Genomic DNA, 23,040 nt, shown 5'->3' with positions numbered 1-23,040 from the left:
CGGGCCAGTGTTTCATCTGTAGGCAGATGGGCCACCTTGCCAAAGCTTGCCCTTGATGCCAGGCGAGGAGACCGCCTTCGGTGGTCCTCTCCGGTCCCCGTTCAGATCCTCACCAGGGGGTAGAGAGAGAGACAGGCTCTTAGGCAGTGGAGCACCCAGATCTGGCCGTGGATGACCCTGCCGCTGAGAATGGCGGACAATTGGCCCGTGCTTGTGCCCTCATCCGACTACGAAAGCTCAGCGTCGCCGCCATGCACGCTAGGCTCGCATAGTTTTGGAGGATTTGGTTGTGTCAGAGAACCGTTTTGAGCATTTATCACAGCACCCACCCGTCGGCGATGGCATGCTTTTCCACCGAGATCCCTCCGGCTCTGAGTTTCCTTTGAGGCCAGCCAGCCCCACTGATCTCCCGGCGAGGCCCCTTCAGCTGCCTCCCTCTCTGACGGATCACCCCCAACCGCTCACTTCTCCATCTTCTCCGCCTCCCCATCCCTCTCCGCCTCCTCCCCCCCTTCCTCCACCTCGCCTCTTACTTTTCCCGCAACGGTCCTCTCTGCTTTGTCCTCTTCCTCTGAGCCAGCATTCCCTCCTCCCTCTGCCTCTCCAGAGCACTCTCGCCGCCCTCCAGCGGCACTCGACCCGGAGTGGAGGCAGCCGACGAGTTCCATTCGCCGCTTGATCCATAGATTCTCGGAGCCGGTAGAGATGACCATCGCCACTTCCCCAGTGAGGGCTCTCCCGCTAGAGCCCCCTGGTGGGCCTCCCAAGATTTTGGGGATTCCAATGGACTACAGGTTCTTTTGTTGCCTTCCGGTTGAAGGGACAGATCTTTTTGAGGAGACAATAGCGCCCATTTGGATATGTGTGGTGTTCCATCACTGTAGACCTTCTACGCAAGAGAGTGGCATGATGATCTTCTCTTTTCCTTTGAGTGTAGCCCCGGAGACGGAAGGGAGCGCCCATTTGGGTATGTGTGGTGTTCCATCACTCTAGACCTTCTACGCAAGAGAGTGGCGTGATGGTCTTCTCTTTAGTGCAGCCCCAGAGACGGAACGGGACTCGGAGTCGGTGGTTGCTGCCATTCAGGGGCAGGCAGTCGAGCTTTCGCACCATCTTCACGATCTCCACATCACGGATGTGCTCACCCACCTCTGACCCTTGGCTAGGATGGAGCTGGGAGGCTTAGGCCATAGGGACCAGGATGGGGAGGTGGTAGCCTCTAGCCTGGAGGTGCTACTTTTTGGGTTCTTGCATATCTTTGTCGCACTATCCTTCCCCCCCCTCTTACAGATACTTCCATTGTGATCGATGGAGTTCGGAGTATGCCTACTCTCGCGCTTGGAAGGAGTGGCGACACATGGATGACAAGATTTGTGCTCACTTGGTGTGCCTTCACCCCAAGACCGATAGTGATTATTCCTCATCTTAGCCCACGCCCAAGACTCTTCGAGTGGAGGGCAGTTTCGATAGTTCTGCTTCCCATAGAGATTGATGTGGATTGCCTCATGGAACATTCATGGTTTAGGAGGGCCTCAGTGCTTTGAGAGGCGAGCTCCACAGAGCTTCAGTTGGGGGATCCATTGACATTCTTTTCCGCTAGGAGCACCACCTCTTTGAGGGGCGTACATGCCGTTGGGGAAAGATTTTAGTAGGCAAGAGTCATACTTTCTGGTCTCCCTCTTTTGGTCCCTCGAAGGTGCAAGGAGGTGTTTGTATTTCTGTCACTGAGGAGCTCTTACCGGCAATGACAGGCTCAGGTGTCATAGTCCTTCAGCGAGCACAGTGGGTTACCGTTATGATTGGATAGGATTGCGTGGGCTTCCTCAATGTTTATGCCCTGAACGCCATAGTAGGTAGAGCCATATTCTGGAGTACATTCGCTAGGCCCTTCCTCAGGCTGACTTTTGGTGCATGGGCGGAGACTTTAACATGATAGAGGCAGCTTGGCATCTTCCGGAGTTTGGGCATAGCCCAGGGAGCCTGTGTTTCTCGCGGTCTAATAGGAGGGACACCGGCCCCAACCTCTCTTGACTTGATAGATTTTATGTGGATGAGTGGGCTTGTGGTCGTGGGGGCATGATCGGCATCTTGGCGGGCACTACTTTCTCGGATCATGCTCCGGTCACTATGACACTAGAGGACCCCTGGAGGTAGGACAAACACGCGAGCTCTAGGATTTTGGATAGCCTTATTTAGGACCCCGAGATGTAGTAGGATAGAGCAGATTTGGATGGGATTGGATTTTATCTCAGACTCCGCTGCGTGCACTTTGGATGAGGGCCTCAGTGAGATCAACAGTTTTTTGCAGGAGGCAGCTCAGAGTAGATTGGAGGGATTTCGTGAGCAGGGGAGCCATGAACTCAAAGGTCATATCCACCATAGCATCAGCTTTCTTTGCTTCAATGACACTTTCTACATGAGGATCTTTGTGCAAAAATTTCAGCTCTTGCTCCTTTGCCTCCAAAAGCTTCTTCATGTGTTCCAATTTAGCCCTCAATGCATCGAGCTCTTCCTCATGCAGAGACTCTTTTCCACGGAACGGCTGTCCCAACAAAACACTGTTATAAATCCTCTCAAGGGGCTTGTGCCTTCCCTGCAATGCATCCAAATCTCGCGAGGCACTTGATTGACCCCTTAAATTTGGCACCTCCAAAGGATTGCCTTGGCTGTCCATTGGGTCAAGTGTTTATGTGATTACTTCCGATTTCAAAACACCGTGTTCCCCCTTGAGAAAGAGAGACGATTGGGCTCTGATACCAATGCAACTGCTCCCCACGGGAGACCAACCACAATCGGAAAACAAATGCACAATCTTAGATCACTTAACCTTGATATTAATGAACAACATAAGCAACCACAAATTTAAAAATGACAATACACAACTTGACACCACCACTGGCGCCAGAAAGGGCAAACCCCCCCTCAATATAGAATGTATTTCTTGAAGTATTTAATGATTACAAGTTTCAGGGGCTTGAGAGCCAGATTCTCCAAAACATGGGATGAATACAAATACCAAAATCCAAAATGAAGCTCTAGCATGGTATCTATACTCCACCCTCCTCTCCTCGATGGATCTGATCTCCATGCGAAGATCTCCATGCGAAGTATCTCATCCGAAAGGGTGATTTCAAATAGAGAGAGGATGGGGAATTAATATTCAAGAATCCACCCCGTTTGAAGCTTGGTGACCTAGCATCTCAATGGTCAAGATCTTATGTGCATAAGGAAGAGGTGTCAACCACTTCTCGCCATGCATCTACTCCGCATGGGAAAGGAGGAGGCAGGTATGTGCATGTTGGCAGATCACCGAAAAGACCAGCAAAGATCCCATTTGCACTTGGAAAGAGTTCAAGGATAGGTTTTATGCCTAGTTTTTGCCTCCGAATGTGGAGCAAACTCTCACACAAAAAAGGGACAGACTTGAGTAGAAAGACAATGAGAGTGTGCAACAATATGTGAACAAGTTTTGGAAGGTCTTGCTTGAGGTTATTCCCTTCATGCATCTCTCCGAAGATGAGAAGAAAAAGGAAGTTTTGCTCCAGGTTGCAACCAACCTATCGTTCGGGCACCCGAAACACACCCTTCAACAGCTCATAGCATCTGCTCTTACTACGGAGCAATTGGTGCTTAAAATTAAACAAGATAATGGGGGTTCCAAGGGCAAAGAGAGGGCTGTCCCAAACCTGCAAAAAGGTGGATAGCCACCTAAAAAGAACTTTCGGGAAGCCCAAAAGGGAGGTAAAGCTGAAAATACCTCATCCAAGGACAATGGGGTAAAGAAGAACAAGTTTGGCTTGATTCTTGAGCAAAGGGAGCAATATGTGAAAGAGGGGAAATGCTTTTCATGTGGTAGCAAAGATAACATATTTAGGCAAATGCCCAAACCTTGGGGGCAAATCAAGGATCAGCCCGCCTTGTTTATGTTTGATGATTGTGCATCGGATAACTTCATCTCTACACAGATGGCAGATGCCTTGGGCATAGAGGTTGGGGACATGGGACCCCAAATTGAGGCAGAGGCCGCCTTTGTTGGCAAAGCGGTGTAGGTTACTCTTATTGGGAAGTTGTGCATACACATACAGGGTTATCTAGATTATGAGCACTTCTTGATTAATCCTTTTGAATGGATGTGATGTATTGCTTGGTAAGCCATGGCATCATAGGCTTGAGCCCCGCAAAAGAGTACAAAACAAATAGGATCACTTTTTTGCATAGAGGCCGCATGCATGTCATTGATGCTGGCAAAGAGGGGGTGTCATGTGCATGCACCGTGTCATGGCTAATCTTCAGCATGAATTGTCTAAATCCTTGATTAGTGCAGTAGTAGGATAAGCATCCTCATCCTCATCAGTATCAGAAGCATCACCATTTGTAGGAGCAATAGTATCATCATCCACATCCACATCACCATCATGATCATCATCATCAGCATAACCATCAGCAAAACAGCATTGACATCATCAGCAGCCCATAAAGGAGGTTATGGGGCCTGTCGGCTGGCAGCAGGGGCTCCATACAGCAGTCGGCTGAGTGGCCAGCAAGGTACAAACGCAGCATTCACGATTCTTTGTCCAACAGTAGTGGCCAACAACATTATATGCTGGCTGACTGTATATCAGCATGATATATAAGCATTGGGCATCATAATCAGCAATCAGTTCATTATTTCATCATTCCATCATCTAGGCTCTAGTAGAATATATGTAGAAGGGGCCCAGGTCAAACCCATAGGGGCTGACCACAAGCCTACATCATGTACAAGCAGTAAGCAACCTTTTTGTACCATAGTAATACAAGAAAACCTGAACACTAATCTCTCTCTTCTTCTCTCTCCTCTGTGTCTTAATCATATGTAATTAGCATCAATGTTCTTAAGTATGCTTAGGGCTGTGGATCAGTACAGCAAGGCTTCTGCACATGCAACATTGATATCAGAGCATTCAGACTCAGCCCACTAAGCTATGTCCCAAGGAAAGTGCACAGTTCCATCAGGAAGGATGCAGCAGGGTAGTAGATGGAATGGTCTGCAATAGGTGAAGCCAGAGGAAGCAGTCCCTGAGGGTAGTCACGCAGATCCAATACCTCAGTAAGCCCTAAGATGATTTCCAAAGGCCTAGCAACATGCATGATCAGTTCCGGCAGGTGACCTACCACTGTGTCAAGGTTAAGGGAAAGTAGGCATGGGGACAGCAGTGTACAGATGCTCAGTTCTTCATCAAAGACTTGGAAGTGGAGATCAGGAGAGAAAGTGTTTAGACCAAAAATACCAGTCAGTTAAAGTTAGGTCAGTAGAAGTCAAAGTCAGTAAGCAGTAGCAGTTCAAAGTCAAGTCTAGGGAGGAAGGATGACAGAGTCTCCACACCGTCATCAAGTTTAGCAAAAGGGAATGTCATGTGCACGCCCATGCCATGGCTAATCTTCAGCAGGAACTGTCTAAATCTCGGATTAGTGTAGTATCAGAAGTAGGATAAGCATCCTTATCATCATTAGTATGAGAAGCATCACCATTTGTAGGAGCAGCACCATCATCATCCACATCACCATCATGATCATCATCAGCAGCATAACCATCAACAAAACAACATTGACATCGGTCTAATAACACAAGACGTGCTCGCTGAAGCCTTCGCCCCTCACCCTGCTGGAGCTGCCGCCTGTTCGCATCCCCCCTCCCCGCCCTCGTGACTTAGCCTCTCCCCGCCTGCTCGCACCCCCCCCCTCCGCGCCCCTGTGTTTCTCGCGCCCCCCTCCCTCCCTTTTCACGCCCGTCGCCCCCTGCCTGCCTGCCTGCCCCAGTTTCCCTCGCGCCCACCGCTCCCCCCCTTCCTTCGCGTCCTGCCCCCCCTGCCTGCCCCCACCCTACCCCCCCTTGCGCGCTTTCCCCGCCTCCCCTGTCGTTTCCCGCTGCCCCTTTTTTCTCCGCCTCTGCCTTCCGCCCATTTTTTAATTTTTAATTAATTAATTAATTAATTAATTAATTATTATTATTAGTATTATTATTATTTTTTTCTCCGCCCCCCTCTGTCTTTCGCCCCTTCCCCTCTGTCTTCCACCCCGACGCAGCAGCAGTCACAGCCTCAGCATCACTGGGTTCCAGTGAGGAACAACTTTGCTCCCCTCCAGGAGGAGACCCCAGCGCAGACTGAGGATCAGGAGATGCCAGCACCCCCCCTTTGCCAGCACCCCCCCCTCCCCCTCCCCCTCCCCCTCCCCCTCCCCCGTCCCCCCCTCCCGCCTCGCTTCCACCTTCGCCTCCTCCCGTTCCCGCTCCCGCTTTTTCAGCAGCTCTTTCCCCACCCCCTTCTCCCCCCCTCCTCCCCCTCCGCTCGCCTCAGCTCCCCGAGAGGCACTGGTAGTACCCGGGCGCTCACTTGCAGTCCGGCGGGCACTGAGCACCGACCTTGCTCGAGCACCGCAGAGGAGACCTACCATGCCGATTCGTGCTTCACGGATATCCTCTATCCGCAGTCGGCTGAGTAGTCTTGACACTAGACAGCGCTCGGAGGCTTTCGACTACTCCTTCACACGCCTTTTTGGAGCGGAGGGCCCCCATGAGCCAGCACCCATCAGAGTTCATGTGGTGATACCTCCGGCCCGAGGGGAGGAGGCACTTGATTCAGCGGTGGCCTTCTCCTTCCCTCTTTGCGGCACTAGTGACCGGGAGTGGACTCTGGATCTCGCTCTTAGTATTTTGAAGACTCAGGCAGTTGAGTTTTCTCACCATGTGAGTGATTTGGAGATGACAGATGTGATAGGCCGACTCTGGGAGTTGGCACATTTCTTTGATACCTGGAGTGGGGATGCCTCCGGGATTCGACATTTGGTGGTTCGCATAGTGGCAGACCTAGCACGAGACCCTGGCTATGTATGCATACATGAGGTTTCTCTCTCCGAGCGGGAGGCAGTCGCTATGGGACAGCCACTGGCGCCTGGTCCGAGACTCTTGCAACACACCGGGTGGGCAGATTCGTAGCCGCTCGGATGGGGATTACTCTCCATCCAAGCCGCTTGCGAAGGCCCGCCGTATGGCTGAGACAACCTCCACCTCAGCAGGTCATCCATGAGGATCATCTCATGGAATGTACAGGGCCTTCGCGGCGCACACTATGTACGTTATCGTGGTTGCTTGAGGCAGGAGCTTCAGAGATGCCTGGTTGGGGGCAGTATTGATATTCTGATGATGCAAGAGCACCATTTGAGTGAGAGCAGGATTCGGAGATATGGTTCGGTGATGCCTGGTAGATGGGACACATTTTGGTCTGCAGGTTTTGGCCCCATGGGGGGGCAGGGAGGAGTATGTATGGTCATTGTTGCGAATGTATGGCGGCAGGCCATTGTGGATCACGGGGTCATTGTGCCTGGTAGAGCACAGTATGTTATGCTGAGGATACACGATGAGCACTTTGGTGTGCTCAATGTCTATGCGCCCAACCATGCTAGTGCCAGAGCAGAAATCTGGACCCTTGTTACAAATGCATTGCCCGAGGCCGCACATTGGTATGTTGGGGGAGACTTCAACATGCTTGAGGACCCGGCCGATAGGGTGGGAGGTAGTCATGTTACAGTGCACGGCACGGAGCTTGCAGCTTGGGAGCGATTTCGTATGACACTGTGGATCACTGATGCATGGCAGCATGAGGCTTTCTCTCGTTCTCAGGACAGTCTTAGTTTTTCTCAGTCGGATTGCCGGCAGGGAGGGACTAATCTATCACGGATTAATCGCTTCTATGTGGGCGACAGGTTCGGGGAGCGTGGTGGCTCCGTTGGCATTCTCGCTTGCACCTCTTTTTCAGACCATGCGCCAGTGATCTTGACACTGGAGGAGAGGACACGGGAGACCAGCTTGCAATTGAGGATCCCAGAGAGGATACTTACAGATCCCAGTCTTTTCTGAGAACATTGAGAGGATATGGCATGATAGCCAGAGCTCTGACCTGGATGCAGCAGGCCAGTGTGCCCAGGGACTCATCGAGCCCAGCTCTTTTCTGCACGCTACAGCCTTGACACGGCTGGGAGAGACTCGAGAGCGGGAGCGTCGCTTGAGACGTAGCCTTGCTTCGCTTCAACGTCTTCAGGAGCAGCTGCCTACATGTGAGTGGGTGCCGTCCCAGCTGAGCCAGGCATGCCAGGAGGTTAGAGAGACAGAGGAGCAGAGACATGAGTTCTACTATCATCGCCAGGCCTCTCAGTGGACGCAGCTTGGTGATAGAGTGACTGGGGAGTTCTTTGAGATCACCGGACCCCGCCATGCTCGAGCAGCAGTACGCCAGCTCAGGAGGCAAGACGGATCGTTAGCCAGTGAGCCCGGGGAGATTAGAGCCATTGCCACTGAGTTCTATAGAGACCTGCTTTCAGCGGAGCCAGCCACGGAGGCACGTGATGCTTGCAGACAGACTGTGTGGGCCCATGTGCAGAGGAGGGTCACAGATCGTATGCGCACAATTTTGGGTGAGCCCCTTTCAGAGGATGAGCTTGTTGAGGCTTTGAGGGTCCTTCCGCGTCATAGTTGTCCTGGGGAGGACGGATTGACGCCTGCCTTCTTTATGCGCTATTGGGACCTTTTGGGGCCAGGCCTCCGCAGGGACTTTCAGTATGTTTTGGACACTGGGGTGATGCCACAGAGCTTTTCAGAGGGCTTGATCTTTCTTATCCCCAAGGGGGAGGGAGTGTCAGATGATATTCGGCATTGGAGGCCTATTACGATCCTCAATACTGTCTACAAGGTCCTAGCAAAGGCCTTGAGTTTGAGGATCCAGCCCTTCCTTGGGGAGTTGATTCATGCTACCTAGACAGGATTCGTGAAGGAGCACAATATCCTTGACAACATTTTCACCTTTTGGGAGGCGACGGCCCGAGCTAGATTTCTCGGTGAGGACTTGGTCGTGATGCTTCTCGATTTTGAGAAGGCATACGATAGAGTCGATTGGGGTTTCCTAGAGGACACTATGCTTCGCCTGGGTTTTGAGCCAGACTGGATTTGAGGAGTGCCGGCTCCATACTCCACAGCTCGTAGCCAGGTGCTGATGGCAGGAGGACGGGGGCCGAGTTTTGAGTTGACCAGATCAGTTCGTCAGGGATGCCCTCTCGTCCCGTTCCTTTTTCTCTTCTTTGCAGAGGCTATGAGCATGTATCTGACAGCAGAGGAGGTTGGTTTGAGAGGACTCCAGCTTCCAGTCCGGGGTGAGGACCTACTCGATTCTGAGTTAACTGATGGCACGGGATTGTTTCTGCATGGCCATGAGGCCAATCTATAGAGGGCAGAGGAGTCGCTACAGGTTTTTGGTGTGGCTTCGGGAGCATTGATCAATTGGCGCAAGACAGTGGCTTTTTGGATCAGTAGCGCTCCCGCTCCGGTATGGAGCCCAGACCCGGGATTTAGATGGATTCCTCCTGGCACAGCAGTGCGGTATCTGGGATGCCAGATTGGACTTGATTTGTCACCTGAGCAGCAGATCGCCTCGCTTCTTCTGAGCATTCGGAGGAAGCTTCTATATTGGAGTACAGCTCGGCTATACTTGGCTGGGAGCGTGGTGGTGACAAATCAGGTGCTTTTAGCGACTATGTGGTACATCACGTCTTGTTGGATCTTCTCGAGCTCTTGCATCAGCCAGGTACAGAGGCTGATCAGGAACTTTCTTTGGTCTGGGCGGGATGGTCAGCCGGTTGGTTGTAGAGTGCATCTTTCAGAGGATACGGGTAGTGGCCGCCACTTCTCGGAAATGGCATATTGATCCAGACCCTGCAGATGTGGACTCTGATTGGCGCATATGGGCATATGCTGCGCGCCCCTTGGCCCCGGCTCCAGTGGGACCCTGGCGAGTACGAGTGGCAGGATCCTTATGCGTCCCCCGAGGCCACTGAGATCACCTTTTTCCAGTACACTTTTTGGCTGGGGAGGCATATTTTGACTGCGAGGAGGATGGTCTCTTCAGCTGCATTGGAGCATTGGCGGCTAGAGGGACTCTCACAGGAGTTCCTGGAGGATTTTTGGACCAGGCTCTGGGCTAGCCGACAGGCATGCAGGATCTCGACTTTCCAGTGGCTGGCTGGTTGCCCACAGGGGCTCTGCAGTTGGCACCTGGCTTGTCTACAGTGGCCTTCCGTCGGCTTGCGTCCGATGCGGCCACCCATTGGAGACACAGAGACATTGCCTATGGGACTGTCCACAGGCGCAGCAGATTTGGCTGAGGATGTTGCGCATTTTGGCCCCCCTCTCTCCAGAGGGCATGTATACGTGGGGAGCCGCTGCTTGGTCGACTTCGTGAGGGCTTGCTCTGGGATACGAGACAGAGCAGGACAGCCAGGCCATCAGATTCATTAGGGGCCAGCCTCGCCTTGTTCCTTCACCGGATTTCTCGTCCGCCGGGCTGGACACAGGAGAGGGATTTACGATGGGAGCTCCTCAACAGCCTCACCATATGGTTCACCTTGAGAGCCCGTTGTTTCAGGGCCTTTGAGGGGAGACTGGAGCCACCAGCAGAGACTGTTCGGAGTATCTGGCAGGAGTTGATTCACACCCTGCGAGGACAGTATGACCTCATCCGGGGCGACTCGGATCAAGCGATCTTGCGGCGCCAGGCCTTCCACACCACTTGGTGCAGCAGCCCCTTCTATACTCTACACGCGGGTACCCCCCGCTGGCACTACAGGCCACCTGTTTGGATTTTCCCCCCTCCTATTGTATGATATAGCCTCTCAGTTATGTGTACTTTTATTTGTACTTTTTTGCACCTAGGGAGAGTCTCCCTAGCTGCCTTGATTGCATCTCTGCTCTGCCTTCTTATGAGCAAGAGAGGGGTTTTTTAGCCCAATGGGCGTTTTTTTATAGCTAATGAAAGGATCTTTTCTCGAAAAAAAAAAAAAACAACATTGACATCATCAGCAGTCCATGAAGGAGGTTATGGGGCCTGTCGGCTGGCCGCAAGGGCTCCATACAGCAGTCGGCTGAGTGGCCAATAGTTGTGGACAGGGTAGAAGGTACAAACGTAGCATTCATGATTATTTGTCCAACAGAAGTGGCCGACGACATTATATACTAGTTGACTATACATCAGCATGATATATAAGCATTGGGCATCATAATCAGCAATCAGTTCATTAGTTCATCATTCCATCATCTAGCCTCTAGTAGAATATATGTAGAAGGGGCCTAGGTCAACCCCTATGGGGCCGACCACAGGCCTACATCATGTACAAGCAGTAAGCAACCTTTTTGCACCATAGTAATACAAGAAAACCTGAACACTAATCTCTCTCTTCTTCTCTCTCCTCTGTGCCTTAATCATAAGTAATTAGCATCAATGTTCTTAAGTATGCTAGGGTTGTGGATCAGTATAGCAAGGCTTCCACGCATGCAACAGGGGGATTCCATCCCAGTTGTAATGAAAAAGAGTCTTTCTGTGTACTTGGTTTTTGTTCGTGATAAGATGGAACAAAGTAATGTGAATGTGGATGTATTGACTCAAGCTAGGCTGAATTTTCTTAATGCATATAGAGATTGTTTTGCCAATGCATTGCCAGGAGAGCTACCTCCTGAGAGACCCGAGGATCATCACATAGATCTTCTGCCAGGTATATCCCTCCCAACAAACCCGCATATCGTGTGAGTGCCGCACAACAAGAGGAAATCATGAAGCAAGTTAATGAGCTTTTGGAGAAGGGTTTCGTTCAGCTAAGCTCCTCTTTCTTTTGCTCTCCCGTGCTTCTTGTGCAAAAGAAAGATGGATCACTTTGTATGTGTGAATTACCGAGCTCTAAACAAGCTCACCATCAAGAATCGGTTTCCGATTCCATGCATGGATGACATCTTGGGTAAACTTGATGGTTCGGCTTGTTTTAGCCGCATCGATTTGAAGAGTGGTTATCACCAGATTTGTGTGGTGCCCCAGGATGTCCATAAGATTGCATTCGGAACAGCTTTTGGGTTGTATGAGTTTTTGGTGATGTCTTTTGGCTTTACCAATGCCCCGGCAACATTTAACCGTATGATGGACAGGATCTTTGGAGCCCATCGTAAATTCATTGGTGTATTCTTTGGTGACATCTTGGTTTTCTCCAAGAATGAGCAAGAGCATAGGATTCACTTGGCCACACTGTTTGAAGAGTTGTGAAAGCATAAAGTCTTCATAAATGCCAAGAAGAGAGTTTTTTCTCTCAGAGATGTACTATTTGGGGCACATTGTATCCTATTTGGGACACATTGTATCCAAGGAGGGTGCGAGAATGGATCCTGCTAAGGTCGAAACCATTCAGAATTGGCCAGAGTTACATAATGTGCATGAGGTCCATAGCTTTCTTGGATTATGCTCATATTACAAGAGGTTCATAAGGCATTTTGCTAAGATTGCCTCGCCCTTACATGAGCTTACAAAGAAGAAAGCCACTTTCAAATGGACCCAAGATGAGCAGGATGCCTTCTACTAACTCAAGGATGCTATCACATGTGGGCTTGTATTGATCATTCCAGACTTGCAAAAGTCATTCACGGTGGAATGTGTTGCTTGTGGGAATTGCATAGGAGCTGTTCTAAATCAAGAGGGTCATGTAGTGGCCTATGAGAGCCGTAGATTGCATGATGCAGAGATCCATATGGACATTTATGAGAAAGCTCTTGGCTGTAATTCATGCCTTGAAAATATGGAAGCATTATCTTCTTGGGGCTGAATTTATAGTCAAAACCTATCGCCAAAGTTTGAGGTACTTTCTATCTCAAACAAAGCTCTCGGAGAAGCAAATGAGAATGGCAAATTTCCTATGTTCCATTTTCAGATTGTACACACTCCGGGACAGAAGAATGTAGTGGCAAATGCCTTGTCTAGGAGGCCATATGTGGCTGCTGTTTCAATGGCCTCACATGGGGACTTGACTGCCATGCGTGATTTGTACCATTTGGATGTTGATTTTTGCCATATTTGGGCTGATTTGATGGCTGGTCAGACACGTCTCTTATGTGATCAAAGAGGTTTATCTCATTGTGTGGTGAAGGATATGCGTCCAAAGGTTATGGAGGAATGGCACGCTCCACCTTACGTTGGTCATAGAGGTATTTTACCTACGACACGCATGATTGAGAGATATTTCTTTTGGCTAAGCATGCGTAAGGACATTGAGGCTTATGTATGCGCATGTATCTCTTGTCAAAAGGTGAAATTTGATAGGCAAAAGCCTCCAAGTTTGCTTAAGCCTTTGCCTATTCTCTCATAGCCATGGGAAAGCATTACTATGGACTTTATTTTGGACTTGCCTAGATCATCGCAAGGCAATGATGCTATTTGGACCATTGTGAACAGGTTTAGCAAGCAAGTTCACTTCTTGCCAGTCAAGAAAACCATTAAAGCCGATCATATGGTGAAGCTTTTTCTTGCTCAAATATTTAACCATCATGGTATGCCAAAGTCCATTGTTGGGGTTAGAGATCCCGGGACTACGAGCCTCTTTTGGAGGGCTGTATTGGACAACATGGGCACTAAGCTTGAGTTCTCATCGACCTGTCACCCATAAACGGATGGTCGGAGTGAGGCTGCAAATTCAGCTGTATTGGATTTGTTAAAGTGTTATGTGGTAGATCAAAAGAGTGCGTATCTTCCACTTGTAGAGGTTGCCTACAATAACATGGTTCATGCCTCCATAGGAAAAACCCCGTTTGAGATTATTTATGGCAGAGTGGTCTTGCCACCCATCCTTCGCACAAAGGATGAGATTTTTGTAGCTGATGAGTATGTGCGTGTTTTTGATGTAGCCTTTGCTCAGGTGCGGACAACCATTGCAAGGTCTGAAGACAAGCATAAGAGGGATGCCGACAAGCATAGAAGGGACTTGCAAGTCAAGGAAGGTGATTGGGTATTGCTGAAATTTGAGAACGCTAGGCTTCGGAAGAGGCCAGGACGAGAGGGATTATACCCTAAGCTTTCTACTCAGTATTATGGACCCTTCAAAATGATTGAGGAGATCAATGAAGTGGCTTACAGGCTTGCTTTACCCAGTCATTGGAAGATTCACAATGCCTTTCATGTGAGTCTTTTGCGGAAGTATATGTGGCCAAATCCTAAGGAGCCTGTCACAGAAGATCCGCCAAAGGTTGATGAGCTTGAGAAGATCCTCCAACCAGAGCAGATTGTGTTTTACAAGGAGAGAAGGCTACCAGTTGGAAAGCTTTTTAGGAGATACCTTGTGAAGTTTAAGAATTATTTACCCATTGATGCAAAGTGGGTAGATGAGGATTACTTTGTTGATTACCTGCAACTTTGCAAGCATATCTTGAGGCTTTTCAGTTGAGGTCAACTGTTGAGAAGCCGGGGGGGATGTCACCATTTACTCGCCCATTTGGTCCATCTCCATTTTTGGTACCATTTCTATGGGACTGTCACTCCAAAGAGCGGCTAGATTTGTACCATGTTCACATGAGGCCACCAGGCTGGTGTCTCATGTGAAAGGGCCAGTTACTTTGTGTCACATGGACGGGAGCCAGTCTCGTGCCACCCGTGTGTGACCAGGATCGTGTCATATGGATGAGAGCTTGTATTTTGTTACTGTATGGCCAGGACGGTATCTTGTCCATGGTTGGCCGCCCATGTGGTCCATCTTCATTTTTGGTGCCACTTCTATGGGATTGTCACTCCATAGAGCAGCCAGATTTGTGCCATGTTCACATGAGGCCAAGCCGGTGTCTCATGTGAAAGGGCCAGTTACTTTGTGTCACATGGACGGGAGCCAGTCTGGTGCCACCCGTGTGACGAGGATCGTGTCATATGGAGACGGGAGCCTGTATCGTGCCACCCGTGTATAGCCAGGACAATATCTTGTCCATGGGACTGTCACTCCATGGAAGGACCTGTGTTTGTATCGCGTCTTGCTTATGGGACTGTCACTCCATAGGAAGGCCAAGATTTTAACATTTTGTCGTGCCAGATTCCTGCCCGACCAGAAATGTCTTATACAAGTTTCATGAAAGGGAGATTTCGTCCATTACATGTGCACGTGCATCCATCTTTGTATGTTGGATTTGTTTTCGCGTGACTTGTTTTCGTGTGACTGCTTGCAATGTCATACCAGTGCACTAGATGGGGACGCCCCCAGTGTACCATGGGTGTGCGTGTGTGTTGACGTGTTGGTGTGGCATGCGAGCAGGTGGTAAGTATCCTTTTTGACCCATTTTCTAATGTTATATTTATAACTTATGCTAACCTTTGTATTTATAAGGTTATATGTTCACATTCATTAAACCATTGGCCATAGACAACAATAAGTGTGGGTGCCCAAAGTTCACTTGTAGAAAGTCTAGTGTAAACAAAGCCTGTAACAAAACTTGCCATGTAAATTAATCACACGCAAGGAGGTTGTTGTTGGGGGGGGGGGGGGGGGGGGAGGTGGGCACGTAAGGGCGAAGGCGTGAAGGAAAGGTGGAAGCGACCATTGCCAGCTCTCTCAGCATCTGCCCGTACCACAGCCACAGGAGCCCCGCCTTACCAACACCTCTACTTTCTTTACCGCCTCGATGGTAGAAAGAGCTATCCGCCGGTTACAGCATGGGAGATCGGCTGACCACACAGGTATACAGAGTGAGCATCTTATTTATGCAGCTGACACACTGGCACCCTTTGTTGCTCACCTCTTTAACAGGGCACTAGTGGAGGGCCTACCAGCTGAGTGGACTATCCACACCATCGTGCCTCTCCACAAAGCAGGAGACATGCTAGACCCCAGCAACTACAGGACTATCATTATTGGCCATACATTGGCCAAACTTTATGGCGCAGTGCTCGAGGCAGAGTTGAGCTCATATGCAGAGGAGGAGGGACTGCGAGCACTAGGGCAGGCTGGAATTGACCAGCTTTCTCCACTATTGACCATATATTCACTCTGAGATGTCTGATTGATCAGGCTAGGGCGCGGGAGAGGAGATTATACGGCTGCTTTGTGGATTTCCGAAAGCATTTGACACGGTGCCGCGGGAGAGACTCTTCCAGCGCCTCCAGTCATTGGGGATCCCATCAGAGATGGTTTGGGGCATCTATGCTTTATATGAGCAGGTCCTCGGGCGCATACCATGCCTTTGGGGGCTATCTGATGTTATTGCTAGCACCATAGGTGTGAAGCAAGGATGCCCACTCTCCTACACTATTTGGGCTATACATTGATGAGGTGGCTGCCTTCATTGTTCACGGTGGTGGGGACGGGGTAGACATCTCAGGTACCACAGTCAACTGCTGTAGGCACCTCTAAATCGGATCATTGCCAAGTGGTTTTATGCATTAAAGATCCGAGTCACCATGGATCAGCACCCCATGTATCATCCCTGATCATTTGTTCTCTGATGCAGAGGTATCACATCGCATGATTGATATTTGGAGATCTCACGATGATTTCTGCGGACCTTGCAAAGGCTGGCCTCTGCTCTCTGTGATATTAGTGACTTTTATCACACATGTGCCCTTTCTAAGAGGCAAGAGGCCTTGGATTTAGAAAGGACTATTAGACGTAGACTGGCTGCCTTACTACAGAAAGAGCACGAGAAATATCCTCATGCTCAATGGGTTGCAGAATCTTTATGTACTGTTAGGGCAGAGCTTCATCATTCTCTTGAGCAACGTGTGGAGTACCGTTACCATGCCAAGGAATCCTTTTGGACCCAGATGGGTGGCAGATGCAACAAACATTTCTTTGCTACTCAAGGCCCCTCTCATGTCGATCCTCTTATGGTTAGACAGATTGCCAGTGATTTCTATCGCCAGCTTCTTAGTGCTGAGCTTCACTCTCACTTGAGACACAGGGCACAGAGGAAGGTTTGGAATGCATTGCCACATTTGATCACTGAGGAGATGTGTGCCGTTCTGGATGCCCCTTTTTCTTTGCAGGAGTTTAGTCATGCTCTTCATGCCTTAACCTCATGGTAAGTGTCTTGGGGAGGATGGCCTCTCCCCTATTTTTTCATTACCTTTTGGGATGAGATTGGGACTGATCACATCGGCTCTCCAAGAGATGTGGGACCTAGGTTCTATGCGTTCTTCTCTCACTGAGGGGCTTATCTTCCTTATCCCTAAGAGTGGAGATAAGGAATTGATTGGTCAGTGGAGACCTATCACCTTACGTGGGACTGCATATAAGATTCTTGCTAAGGCAGTGACCAATTTTGTAGGATGTCATTCATGATACCTAGAATGGATTCTTACACGGAAGGAGCATCTTTGATAACATTTGGGGAGGCCATGGAATGGGCCAAAGTGAGTAATTAGCCTTTAGCCATTCTGCTTTTGGATTTGAAGAAGGCCTATGATAGAGTGGATTGGGACTTCCTTGAGGGTACTCTTAGCCATATGGGTTTCTCTCAGAGATGGATCAGAGATGGATCAGGGGAGTTTCATGCATGTATCGTGATGCCCACAATAGTGTGCTCGCTTGTGGGAATAGAGGAGAACAGTTTCAGATCTCTCGCTCAGTACGACATGGTTGCCCTTTAGCCCCATTATTATAGATCATAGTTGCAGAGGCCATGAGCATCTTCCTCCGCTCCACTGTTGGTATTTCTAGATTGAGGTTGCCTCTTCGTAGTTAGGAGGAGTTGGTTGACTCTGAGTTAGCTGATGACACAGCCATGTTCTTGGAGGCCTCACACATATGCTTATGTTCCTTCCGGGTGGCACTGTAAGAGTTTTGTTTGGTAGCAGGGGCACTCATTAATTGACACAAATCTGTTGGCTTTTGGATTAGTGACTCACCGAGAATTGCTTTCTCCTACACAGCAGTTTGCTCTGGTACTTATGAGTATCCGGAAGAAGCTTCTTCATTGGAGCTCCAGGAGATTAGATGTAGCCTCCAGAGCATTGGTGGCTAATCAGGTATTGCTCGCCTCGGCTTGGTTTATTGCCTCTTGTTGGTGCTTCTCTCGTGCGTGCATTGGTCAATTGCGGAGGTTGATCCGCAATTTTCTTTGGTCGGGTTTGGATGGCACCACAGACACATGCTAGGGTAGCGTGTCTCATAGTTATTCAGCCCAGCTGAGAGGGGGGGCTGAATATTATTGATCCGGATGTTTAGTGCAGGGCGTTGCTTTGCAAACTTGTGGTCAGAGACAGTTTTTGTTCACAGAGGCTGATATCAGGGCACCGTCCTCCCTTCTTATTGCAGCCATTGACAGAGCATGGAGAAGTATTAGACCATTCTTGTAACAGAGGTATGCAGGCTTAGGCGACAAGGAGCATAGATATGCCCACCACAGGTCTAGTATAGTAGAGCTCTGATACCGTATGTTGTTAATTAGGGTTAGCATAGAGAGCAACTATGGAGGCTTGAGATATTCATGGTGGTGTGTTCAGTAGAGAGAGTGTGAGAGAAAAATGTTACAAACTCAGATGGAGAACCAGAGATTGCACGACTGAATGATGATTGATTGATTAACTAACCTTCCATCAAATACATGCTTTTATAGGCTTAAAAGCCTTATCTTTGACACATCACAGGTCTATAACATCACTGCTTAGTACAAGGTGGCTATAAGCCCTTGTTCCCATTCACACAACACAAACATACTGGTGGCTATAAGCCCTTGTTCACACACACTTACACACATTCACCTTTGACAGGTGTTCACACACATGGACTCCGATTTCCCAACAGTTACCATTTATGTTACTTGGGGTGCTATTGCTATTTTTTGAGGGCAGGGATCTCGACACTGCCATAATGATATGTAGAGGTGTTAACCACTTCGTAGGTTAACATGTTTGCACCCACCCGAGCTAATGTAAGGCACTTTGCCATCTTACCCCCTTGAACAGGCACTTATCTTTTGTAAGACAGTGTTGGAACAGCCTTGACCCGATGCCTAAGTAGGGTATGGCAATTCCTTTTTGGGAACCTGCCGGGTTCCAAAAGTTTTAGTGGGTGAGCTGGCATGGCGGCAAGTCCCGTAACTGGAGTACTTGGTCGCTGTTAGACTTAGAGCAATTTACGATGCTAGGTCTTCTAGGGTTTTACTGTCTTACCCTAAAGAAGGAGATAAGTCTTCCCTGGTGTGAGCAGATTGATGAAACTAGTGATAAAAGTGTTCTCCTTACGAGTTTACAAGACACATTTTGTGCCATGTAAACCTTGGCTCGTAAAAAAAATAAAACTTACCTTGAGCTTATTGTCAAACAGGGAAAGTCTTAAGGACTTCGTGTACACACTTGCTTAAGACTAGTAATAGTAGCTGGACCATTTTAAGTTTGGCCGACTCGTGTGAAATCTAGTCACTTGTATAGATGGGCCACCTTGCTCAGTCATACCCTCAGCAAGAGGCCCAGAGAGGATGCCCACCCGACCCCAGCCTAAGGCTTGAGTAGAAGCAATAGCGGAGAGCAGGCGAATCAGACCCGAGGCTACGACGAAGGTTCTTGTCCTGCTGACTTGTGTAGCCTAGCCTCCCTCCCAGGCTGAGCAAGAGGAGGGCCCTAGCTGATGGCAAGTAGTTCGCCGCCCTAGACGGCGCCCCCGCCCGCCTCCTTGGGGGCGCTGCTAGCATGATCACCATGCAGGTGCCACGCCCCCCTCCAAAAAAAAAAAAAAACTCGAGGTACTGCTGTCCACTGGCAACCGTTATGAGCTTTTAGTTCCTGACGAGGAGATGGACAATGTGGTGACCCTCCGTGCCGTCTAGGAGGTCCCGTAGATCTTGGCTCGTCCTCAGAGGTTCTGGACCGAGTACCCCCCTCCCCCCCAAAAAAATCCCTTCTTGGGTTCCCCTCCCTTCCCCCTTTGGTTTTCCTCCCCCTCCCCCTCTCGTGATCCCCCTTCCCCCCTCTGTTGTGATCCCCCCTCTCTCTAGTGAGATCCTCAATCCCCCCCCTCAACCCCCTCTCCACAGTGGTTCCTTCCCCCTCCTTTCCCCCGCTTCATAGGCCTCCTCCCTCTTCCCCCTCGTCTACCTCAATTTCTTCGCCCCGTGCCTCAGCCTCCCCTATCCAGTCTTCAGCCCGGACCGGTCAGGTGGTGGATACACCAGTTCACGGATCCTGTGGAGATGACTATTGCAGTCTCCCCGATGGTTTCCCTTCGCCTCAAGTCGTTAGACACCCCCCCATCATGGGGGTGTCTGCTGACTATGGCTTCCTCAAATGCCTTCTTGTTGAGGTGGGCGAGTTCTCATAGATTGTGGCACCACTTTGCGTTTGTGTGGTCTTCCACCATACACGAGGCAGTGGTGTGGTGGTCGTCTCCCTAGCTCAGTGCCTAGGAGATAGCCGTCTAGTCGACATCATCCCCCACTTTAAGCCCCTGGGCCCCATGGAGTTAGCAGGCTCATGCCTCCGATGTTAGGATGGAGGCATTGACACCCGAGCTTGGAGATGATATTGGCTTAGGATGGCTCGTAGTCGCAAACCTACGGTTGGGTGGTGAGCTTGCCTGCATCCCTTCTATTTGGTTTGTACTAATCTTGTTTTGGCGTGTGTATTAGGGTTGATCTATGGGAGGATCTCACGCTTGGCATTAGAGCCATCCTAATCATGGAAGCGGAAGCAAAGCAAGGTTTGCGTGTCTTTGGCATTGTAGGAAATTGTGTCATGAAACCTAGGTATTCTTCTTGATGTTGTTTTTATGGTTTGAGTGTTGGTGCTTTAAGGGTCTTATGTCACGTATGGTTCTAAGGGTAAGAGGGAAGTGTGAGGGAGAGGGTGTATGCTGAATTCTAGATATGCAAGAACCAGGGTCATGGGCTGTGTGTTTAGACCTGTGTGTAGACGTCTCTCTCTCGCCTCTACCGCCAAAGATGCTATACTACAGAGATCAGTTTATGTGTATCTCAACAGATGGATTCATTCAGCGACCTGGATATATGGATGTGTACATGCCTCACAGTGCCCGAGTGGCGATTGGCGAGCTCAGAGTGTCATCACACCAGCTTGAGATTGAGGCAGGTAGGGCAGCACGGATCCCCAAAGCGCAGAGAGGATATGCAGACTATGCCAGGAGGAGGTTGAGAGTGAGGAGCATTATGTATGCAGATGCAGAGCATATAGTGTCATTATAGAGATATACACCACCATCTTCAATGGACATCCCTCACTCCGCCAGATCATGGAGTTCGCAGATCAGTGCAGATTTGGCCAGTTCTTGCTAGAGACACAGCGCCACAGAGAGACACTGCTATAGACTCATACCACGGGGAGAGGTGGGCGACAGCTCCAACTCACTGAATTCTTCGAGAGATCTATCCCAATGCCTACCATGACACAGGAGGGGGTTACACTTCAGCGCGCTGCGGACCTCCGAGCCAGACGGAGACCGAGACCACCAGGCTACCGGACTTCCAGACTACATCAGAGGGAGATCACAGAGATACGGGCTCGACATCAGCACCATATCCAAGAGCAGCTAGCTCACTTACACTCACACCCGGAGATCATGCTCCGAGGTATTTTTGCCTAGCCATCGCCTATGCATCACATATTACATCCCCATTATGGTACTGGTTGGAGCTAGACAAATCTGCATTGCATTCTTGTATACCCTACGGCGTACGCATATAGGTTGCGTACTGAGCCTCTAGCAGTAGTGCTCCATCCATCACACCCCCCCACTAGCTCAGCACTTTCATAGTTTATTTCATGTTCATTCTGACCTTTTTTTTTCTGGACATCCAGAGGACATTGACAGTTGTACATTGATTTGTCTCATAGGTCGAGTTCGGCCTCTAGTAGACGTTAATACAACTTTCTTTCTTTCTTTCTTTCGCAAAGCCTACAGCTTATGTGTATGTTTGCTTCTGCACAATACCATATGTACCCTATGTAGGACTGTAAGCACCCAGCCTACAGTCACGTAAAGTAGGCATATGTGTGGAGGATAAGGTAGGTGCACAAGAGAGCCAAGGGAACCGACATGAGGCCGGTTGAGAGAGAGAAGATGCTACACAGTTTGGGTCAGAAAGACAGCATGCAGCGAGTGGCAGAGAAACAGCCAGTGGCCAGTCCACAAGAAAAGCGTGTGCCATTTTTTAAATCAAAAGCGTGCCCAAGAGTTTTTAAAAAATGTACACTGTTTTTATTTAAAACAAAAGAGACTGCTTTAAAAAGCATGCGTAGGTTGTTTTTAACATGTGCAGCCCGTTTTCACAAAAGAACCCAACAGCCTGTTTTTTTATGGCAATGATTCACTGTTTTTTTATGGCAATGATTCACTGTTTTTTTTTTCAACAGTCAACTGATTGTCAAAAAAAAAAAAACATATGGGCTGTTTTTTGAAAAAAGCAAGGCATATCAGCAGAAGTTTTTTTCTTATGAAAAGTCAAAAGCAAGAAAGCTCCTAACATATGTTTTGTGTGTGTTTTATGGTGACCATTTCACATTAATTTAAAGCTGGTGGACACTTTGGATAAAAGGCTTGACAACTTAAAACATGGGCACTAAGTTTTTAAATCCATGTGAAAGGGATTACTCTGAGGGCACCAAACTCTACTGTGTTTTGTGCATGTATTCTCTATTTTTTGATGGGACACTCTATTTTTTCCTGGACACGCTTTAAAAAGGTTAGACACGCTTTTATAAGACTAGTCACACATAAAAAGAGGACATGAGCTTGCTTTTTGGAAGATTTGGGAAGTTTTAGCATGCTTTTGCATCTACAGTAGCAAAAGAGCATGTATGCACCTGCCCGTACCAGTTCAGCATCTGTACAGCCTTGCACTGCTGTTGTGCGCCCCGTTTTTGCCCCATACCGATTGATTTGCCGTTTTAACCTGCCGAATTGCTCGGATTCAGATGTGGGTTGTACTTGCGAGATCTCCAGTCCTATTCATGTATAGGAATTGGTGGATATTTTTGGAGTATTTTGGTTTATTGTTTTAGCTGAGTTTTATGTTATCTATGAGGGCCTGTGAATACGGGGAAGATTGGTACCTACCCACATAGGTACTATTGGACAGGATATGATGTTTTGGGCATAAGTTAGAGGCCTGGATATTTTTGTAACATCGATTATTGTATTTTGGATAATTTGGCTTTTCTCCAGTCAGGGAGAAGAGGGGGCCTGCAGGCTTGTACATATGAAATACTCCTTGCCAGC

General features: G+C 49.1%; 1 protein-coding gene across 2 annotated transcripts in view; it reads left to right on the top strand.

The window, feature by feature from the left end:
* Positions 1-23,040, top strand: part of B73 (molybdopterin biosynthesis CNX1 protein / molybdenum cofactor biosynthesis enzyme CNX1 (CNX1)) — a 135,929-nt gene that overhangs the window by 71,979 nt on the left and 40,910 nt on the right. The window lies entirely within an intron of this gene.

This window comes from Cibotium barometz, chromosome 42 (assembly GCF_041138505.1).
Source record: "Cibotium barometz isolate CiBa-2024 chromosome 42, ASM4113850v1, whole genome shotgun sequence".
Taxonomy (NCBI): domain Eukaryota; kingdom Viridiplantae; phylum Streptophyta; class Polypodiopsida; order Cyatheales; family Cibotiaceae; genus Cibotium; species Cibotium barometz.
This window is presented reverse-complemented; position numbering and strand designations above follow the sequence as displayed.